Raw genomic sequence first — 8,143 nt, forward strand, 5'->3', positions numbered from 1 at the left:
GTGGGGTGTGGATCGCTCCCCTGTCTCCTTAGCCTGGGTCTCCCTGTGAGAGAAAGCCTGAAAGAAAGCTACAAGGGCCTCACTCCAACTTCCTGAGAGGGTGGCGCGCTCTTCTCTGTGTCTGAGTGTTTATTCTGCTCCGGAAATCTTTAGGTCCACTATGAAAGTACTGCCTTAGCTATCTTTGAACATAGCAGAACGATTGTTTTCACTTTTCTACTTTAAAATAGGAGATATAAAATTGGAAGTTGAAAAGTATTGGAAAATGAGAATAAGGGAAAGTATTTCTGGCTAGTCCTACCATTTAAATGTACATGCAAATGACTTCCATTTTTTACTACTCTTTTTTCTATTTAAAGGCTTTTTAAAATGAATTGACATTATGCTGTATACACAGCTTTATTTCCTGCTTCTTCCTTTATCATTATCTCCTGGCCACTTTTCTGTGCTATTTCACAGATTTCATAAATATTACCCTTAATGGGTAATATTTCATTGAGTAGACATGCCATTTGTTAACTGTGACCTTATTTTCAGAGAGTTTGAAACACAATTAGATGGTGATTTCACACAAGACAGTTAGATTTCACTGAAGATATAAAAGGAGGAAGCCTGATGGGTGAAAGATCCTTGGACTGCTGTAGGTCTCACTTTGGTTCAAGTTGATTTATTAGCCAGTGACCTTGAACATGTGTCATTACTTCAGTATGGCTTCTTGCTTACTCATCTATAATTCATACATTCATGTAGCTTTTTAAGGTTCCTTCCAGCTTTAAGATTCTGGGATTCTATGATTCACTCTACTAAACCAAAATGTCTGATTCAGGCTCCTTACCAATCCATTCATTCTTCATACACCTGAAAGGTAGTAGGTGCCTAATGAGTTGTTTTATATTGATTTGAAGTGAATATTTTATATTGAATTGAATTGAAGTAATTTAAGTTCTTTTGAGCTCAATAGTTCATTAATAGACCTTCACTTTAATAGACCTCAATAGGAGAACAAGAGTACATATTTTAATTCCTTCATTTATAGAAATAAGTGTTTTGAAAGATCTGACTTGTTTCCTGCAGTCATTCAAGATAGTTCTAATTCATTTCATGTCACATCATTGAGAATGACCCAAATGAACACAACAAGTCTCAATTTCAACAGTGACATAGAAATCAGGCAACATAAAATACCAAGCAAACAAGGTTATTGGCAAAAATACACATTAACATCTGCAATTAAAAGGAATGTTCAGGCTTGGAAAGGCTCCTCTGAATTATATGGAGTTCACTGGATTTGTTCCATATGTAACAACTTTAAATTTGCAAGACTGTACGCCTCCAAAAATAATAGGAGAGACTCCTGCCTGGCTGTCTGGAGCCCGATAAACAACCCTATTAATTAAAAGGTGCAAGTCATTAGCATATGTTACTACTATTACTCTACTCTTTAATGTAACTTACGTTTGTTCATTATGCCTGGTTAAACGTTATGCTTCTTCTGAGCCTCTCTCTTTTTTTTTTTAACCAGCAGTTTCTATTTTATATCTACCAAATAATATTATTATGTAGTGAGGGTAATCTCTTTTATTTCTATATGAGAATAAATCCAACCTTAATAGTTTAATCACTACCTATAGAAATTTGAGATGCACAGAAAATAATGCTTCAAAAGCAAAAACATCAGTGCTTAGAAATATAAATCAATACATGCAAATGGCAATTTATCCAATACTCCAAAATGATATTGCTATCTGATGGTTAAAAACTCCTTCTAGAATATCATCATGGCTAGAATAAGAACAAAAAGAATATAACAGATACAAAATAACAGCATGTCCTCAGTGGTATTCAATAGAAAAAAATGAGAGATGGTGGGAAACATAGTAAAAACACATCTTCCCCAATTGTTTTATAATTTTTAATAAAACATTTTAGCAAACTGTTTTCTAAAATAGAATTAAATTTACTATAAAATACAATCACTTCATTTTCTTTTACTCTTCAGTTTGCTTTTTATCAAAGGTAGAAACGTTGGAAAATTGAACTTACGAAATTATTATGAAAGTCTATACACTTTCATTTAATATCGGAAAAATGTTTAAGTTAGCAGGATCTTAAGAAGATCACTAATTCATATTTTATATAAGTTCACTAAACTTTAAACAAGAGACTTCTTAACTTTGCCAATTGAGTTCTAATTTATAAAGAAAATTATATTCACATTGGTTTAAATGACCAGAAACAATGTAAGTCTATTGATTTTTCAAGATGTTAAAAAGAAAAAAAAATTGGGCTGGCCGAGTGGCTCAGTTGGTTAAGAGTTGGCTTAAGAGTGCAAGCTCTGAGCAACAGGGCTACCAGTTCGATTTCCACATGGGCCAGTGATGCTGCGCCTGAGCTGAGCTGTCGCTGAGCTGCCAACAGGTGGCAGGATGGCTGTTCGATGGTGGGCTATGCCCACCCGCAAGTAAGACTGAACTTGGCACCTTGAGCTGAGCTGCCACCTGGATGGCTCAGTGGATAGAGCATGCACTCTTAACAACAAGGCTGCTGGTTCCACTCCTGCATGGGATGGTGGTTACCCCCACCCACAACTAAGATTGAACATAGCACCTTGAGCTTAGAGGCCATGAGCTGCCAACAGGAAACCAGATGGCGACTGGCACCCTCCACAACGAAGATTGAAGAACAACAACTTGGCTGGTCCCCTTCCCCAATTCCCCAACACTGTTCCCCTCCCCCAATTCCCCAATAAAATCTTTATAAAAAAGAGAAAAAATTAAATACATATTTCTGCTGCTCTGTGGACTTGGAGATGTCTTTATTTGCTACAAAAATGCATGGCTTGTCTCATTCAATTATTGAAGGTACCTTAGGGTAAGGATTTATTCAATTAGGAGAGCCATTGAGCAATAAGAAAGAAGGAAATCCATTCGTTCAGTTCATTCATTCAACATATGTATGGAGTTCTTCCTATGCACTGGGCACACAAGAGGAAAATACTTAATTACAAATTCTTAGATTATAATCAAATGCTCCTGAAAAGTCACCATAATGCCTTCCTGGACACACCCCTTTCTTTTCATTTTCAGAAATAATTCAAGCAATTGCTTTCATACATGTCACATATCCCTCTATATATGTCATCAATAACTGATTACAGAGAGCATCCTATGTACAAAAAGCTGTGAAAGATTCTAAGATAAATAAGATAACAATCTTACCATCAAAGCACTTACCAACTGGTGGGAAAGGGAAGTGTTACTAATAATAACAGCAATGGGGGTAGAATGTGCTAGATGTAAAAGAGGGCCTGCCAAAGCTGAGGAGAAAGAAATTATTTCTGTTTGGGGGTGGGATTATAATTACTTGTTAGGTTTTCTTTCTTCCCTGCTATAGTGTAAGCTCTGTGAAATCAGAGCATGAGTGTGTCTCTCTTAGTTAAATCCTCAAGAATTGAATGCATACCTGACACATATTAGGTGTACTAGGTATGCAAAAATACTCATTTGTCTAATGAATGAACGACTTGGCATTTGACTTAGGTGGTAAAAGATTAGGATTCAGTCACATGGACAAGGAGGGAGGTGGGGGTTATTCCTGATTAGGGAAGTGTGAACTGAAGGGGAAACACAGTACAGAGCACAGCTTCACATTTCCAGGTTGAATTAGTCAAGGTCATTAACACAAGGTGCTGCGAAAGAACTATCCCTACATCTCAAAGGCTTACTACAATACTGTTTTATTTCTCTCTCAGGTCAGCACTTATGTGGGTTGGGCAGCTGTCCCTCCTTATTTTGTAGCTACACCATTTGGAACACATGGCTTCCATGGTTGCTAAGGCAGGGGAAGAAAGGGATGGAGGAGCCATCCTGGGTCTTAACTGCCTTGGTCTTCGCATGCAGTCATTTAGAACTAATCATGTGACCAATCTAACTGCAAGGGAGCCTGGGAACATGGGGAAGGACAGGATATTTGGTGAGTACTATCTCTCTGCCACTCGAGTCTATGTTTATTTGCATATCAAGTGTGTGTGTGTGTGTGTGTGTGTGTGTGTGTGTGTGTGTACAATTTTCATTTGCCCCCATTTCCTCTAGCCTTTTCCAGGTAATAGATCAAAACTCTTACCTCCTTTGTCACTCCCATAAACTAAAGGTAAGTGCTTTATTCTAGCTAGCTGAGTAATAAATGCTTTGATAATAATTATTACATTCAAATCTCAAACTGTGGACATGAATAATCTGAATTTTATTCATAAATACAAGAGATAAATTCTCAAATTTATTTGATTATGATGTATTTGAGTTGGAAATATGTCTTAAAGGGATTTTCATTTGCAGTTTACCAAGAGAGAATTTTGACTAAGGTTTATATCCAATTAACCTTTTGGTGCCTCAGTTTCCTAATCTGAGAAATAAGATTATGGTACTCATTTATAAGATTCTTTGTTTCTTCAAATAGCCCTAATGGTCTGATCAGGGCTGAACCATGTAACAACTAAATACTTGATTTTAATATATTATACATGAACATGTGAAACAGCTGGCAGGATGATAAGAAATCCCATGGAGGAGCATAGATAAATATATCAGATACTTAGACTAGGCTATAGTATGTATGTGGTCTGTGACATTTTCCTGTCATTTTTTTCTTTAATTTGATTTTGTTTTTTTATTTCCTCTGAGCATAAAAAATGAGTTGGATTAGTCAGAGGGGTAATGAGTGTTTATAATTGTCTGAGAAAAAAGGACTAGGTAAAGATTTCTCTGGAATTTAAACTAAAAAAAAAAAAAAAGGGAACTGGCCAAACTGAATTCACACTAGATTTGAATTAAGCATGATTAGCCGAGTATCAGAATAAAACACGTACAAATGAACAAAACCTCTTAAGAAATTTTTGAAAATCCTAGGATCTTAGTTTTTGGACGCAGGATTAGTTTGCAGTTTAAAAAAAAATTTGGTGGCAAAATGCCCCCTAAAATAAAAAGAAGCCATCAGAAAAGGCCCAAACAATTGATAGATTTTCATCTAGCCACCATATGTGGAGTATTTCTCTGACTCAGTGGTTCTCCAGCTTCAGGGTGAATCTGAATTACACAGATGCTGAGGGGCCCCAACCCCAGGAATTCTAATTCTGTCGATCTGAGGTGGAACCTGAGAATTTGCATTTCTAACATGAGATGCTACAGCTGCTGCTGGTCTGAGAACCAAACTTTGAGAGCCATTGTTTTAGATCCTTTTCTTTGCAAAGGGAACTTAATGAAGGCAATAATGAGAAACTATGCCCTGAGTAAATGTTTTTGGACTTCACAACCAGGTTCTACCTGTGCCTGGTCACTCCACTGGCTATGGTAGGCTCCACTCAGCATTTTTTTCTAATTTAATTTCTGCAACAGTAATGGGATAAAGGTAAGGATGGCGATTTGGATTGCTTGTGGATAGAGTCATGTGAGGAGATCGCTTTAGGTTCCAGTTATTTTACAGAATTTGGGATCTAGCAGGGATGTTAAAAGCTCTTGGGTGGAACCTGAGGTTTTGAGATGGATACACCATTAGAGAGGCAACCAGGGCTCAGCTGAATCCATTTGATTTATCAATGGGATGAGATATACAGTTGCAATACAGTTCTCACAGTCCACACACTTGCATTGACCAGGTCTACATTCTGTGGGACAATAATGTTACAACACATCTTGATGCAAGTTTTGTAAAACTCATATAGAGACTTTTTCACTTGTCCAAATCGAAAATACCTGATTTAAGAGGAACAGATGAATAACTGAGATGAGTTTGTCCAAGGAATTTTGTGGAAATCAGTCACTCAGATAGCTAAACAAGAAAAACTACCTTCAAATTGCTAATTAAGTCATTATGCATAGAGGAATCTTCCATCTTGCTTATAAGCGAGTTGCCTTTTACTGTAAACAAATAGCGCTACTTAGTAATTTTTATTAATAGAGTTTCTGTATATACAATACCACTTTTAAGTTTGCTATCATATTACATAAGTACCTTGTAAAGTATGTAATAAACACCTAAATTATAAGGAATGTGGAAGTACTAAGGCAGCCTTGCAAATCAGTATGAAAATAAATCGGGTCATAGAAAGTTTTAATCACCCTGCCACCCACCATGAGGTTCACATGCAATAAAATAATGAAAACTAGATTGTTTTCTACTTGCCTGACATAAGTTGTTATTCTCCAAGGGCTCAGTGGACACATGTTCTGAGGCTAGGCAAGAGCCCATTGCCACAAATTATTTTTTAGGAAGAAACTGTAGAGATGAGCACATGCCATTTTTTTATCCAGAGTCATTCTGGATATTAACTAGCCTAAAAACCATGCCTATAAATTCCTTCTCTAGGCTGTAAGAGAAACTCACTGACAACAAGGATATTTCAGTAGAATGCTGAAAAATGTTCAGGGCAACATTCCAAACTCCATACATGGCTGGGCTTTTAAAGGCACTGCTCATTGGTGATGCTTCCTCAGTGCAGTGCCTCTGATCTTCTATCTTTGTTCTGATCTTCCATTTGTAATTAGAGGATACACACACACACACACACACACACACACACTCATACACACTCATTTAATCTAGACAGACATATATTTGTATTAGGGAAAGGCTTCTTAAGGGAATCACAGTACATAATGAATGCAAGTGCTTCTTTCACAGCCACTCTATGACATTCTTGGTACCTGGCCCCCTTAACAATATTTTCCATCCACTAACTTCCTTCCTCAGGCAGACCTGCCTCCAGCCTCTACTGGCTCTAACAGTCTTATGTATTTGTCTTGAACTGCCGAGTCCTGCCATACCTTGCTTTGAGCCCCATAACCCTGTAATTCATATAAAAAGTTTGGCAGTCATGCCCCACTTCTCAGCAGGACTTAATAATAGTGATCATCAGTAAGGGCTCATAATACTAGGTCATCATTATTTGGATAATATATGCTATTAAGAATTATCACAAATAATTTAAACTAAACTACACTTGTAAAAATAAAGGAACAAAGTACATATTGTGGTATGGCTGTGCAGGATGGTTCTCCCAGACACAGGGGTGAATAAGGAAAGAGTAAAATGAGTAGAATGAGAAATTGACAGTCAAGAACAGCCTCAGTCGCCTGTTGCAAGAAGTCATTTTGGTTTGTTGAACTTGGCTTTGATTTTTATTCACTGATATGTCAATATAATATTATGACATTTTTAAAAGATCTTAGTAATCTTGTACCCATATGCCTAACATTCCGGCTAATAGACATTATCTCATTTTCTGAAGATAACAGAATGAAAGTAGACAGCAGTGGTGCAAAAAGGCAATCAGTAATCATGAGAAAAAAATAGGTTACTAGACTACAAGCCAAGAAGCTTGGGAATACGGCCATGGGATATCCAGTTTCACCAATAATATTAATCATGGCCGCCATTCATTGAGTGCTACCCAAGTGCCATTTTGTTGTGGAGGAAACAGGTGTAGAAGAGATGACTTGTCTGAGATCACAGAGTAATTGGTGCACATGAAATGGGTACACAGATAGGTCTGAATCAGCTTTGTTGTTAACCAACAGCACTGTACTCTCCCTCAGTAGGAAAATGAAAATGCAGCCTCTACAAGGCTGGGGGCTCTGTGTAGTGGTGGGGGGCTGCCTGTTTGTCTTCTGCTGTGAGTCTTAGGCCCATGCCCATACCCTCCCTGCCACACAGAGGTGTACTGCTAGTGACTCAAAGCTCCATGTCCCAGCAAGGAAATTTGGGTTTTCCATATTTTTTTCTGGATTAGCTCCTTGTTGCTGCAATGCCAATTTGAGAGACAGGTTCTCCTACTGCCTCTTGGATAGGGACAGCCCTCAATTAAGGGTTATAGGAAGGAGAGAGATACCACTCCAGGCTACTGCTGCCTGTGAGACAGGCTTAGCCACCTTGTAAGAGTTCAAGGTGGAAATGCACTAATGCTCTGATGATGTTATAAGGACAGGAATTTGCAGAAATGACCACTGCCCTCAGCAGCCAAAGGAAGAATACAAAGTGCTCTTAGTTTGTTCAAGTTCCCACTGTCCCCAAAGCTATATTTCAAAGATATTTCCACGGGGGACAAGGACTGGACCTGTCAAGATATTAGGAGACAGACGGAAGGCCTGAG

This window comes from Hipposideros armiger, unplaced genomic scaffold (assembly GCF_001890085.2).
Source record: "Hipposideros armiger isolate ML-2016 unplaced genomic scaffold, ASM189008v1 scaffold_407, whole genome shotgun sequence".
Taxonomy (NCBI): domain Eukaryota; kingdom Metazoa; phylum Chordata; class Mammalia; order Chiroptera; family Hipposideridae; genus Hipposideros; species Hipposideros armiger.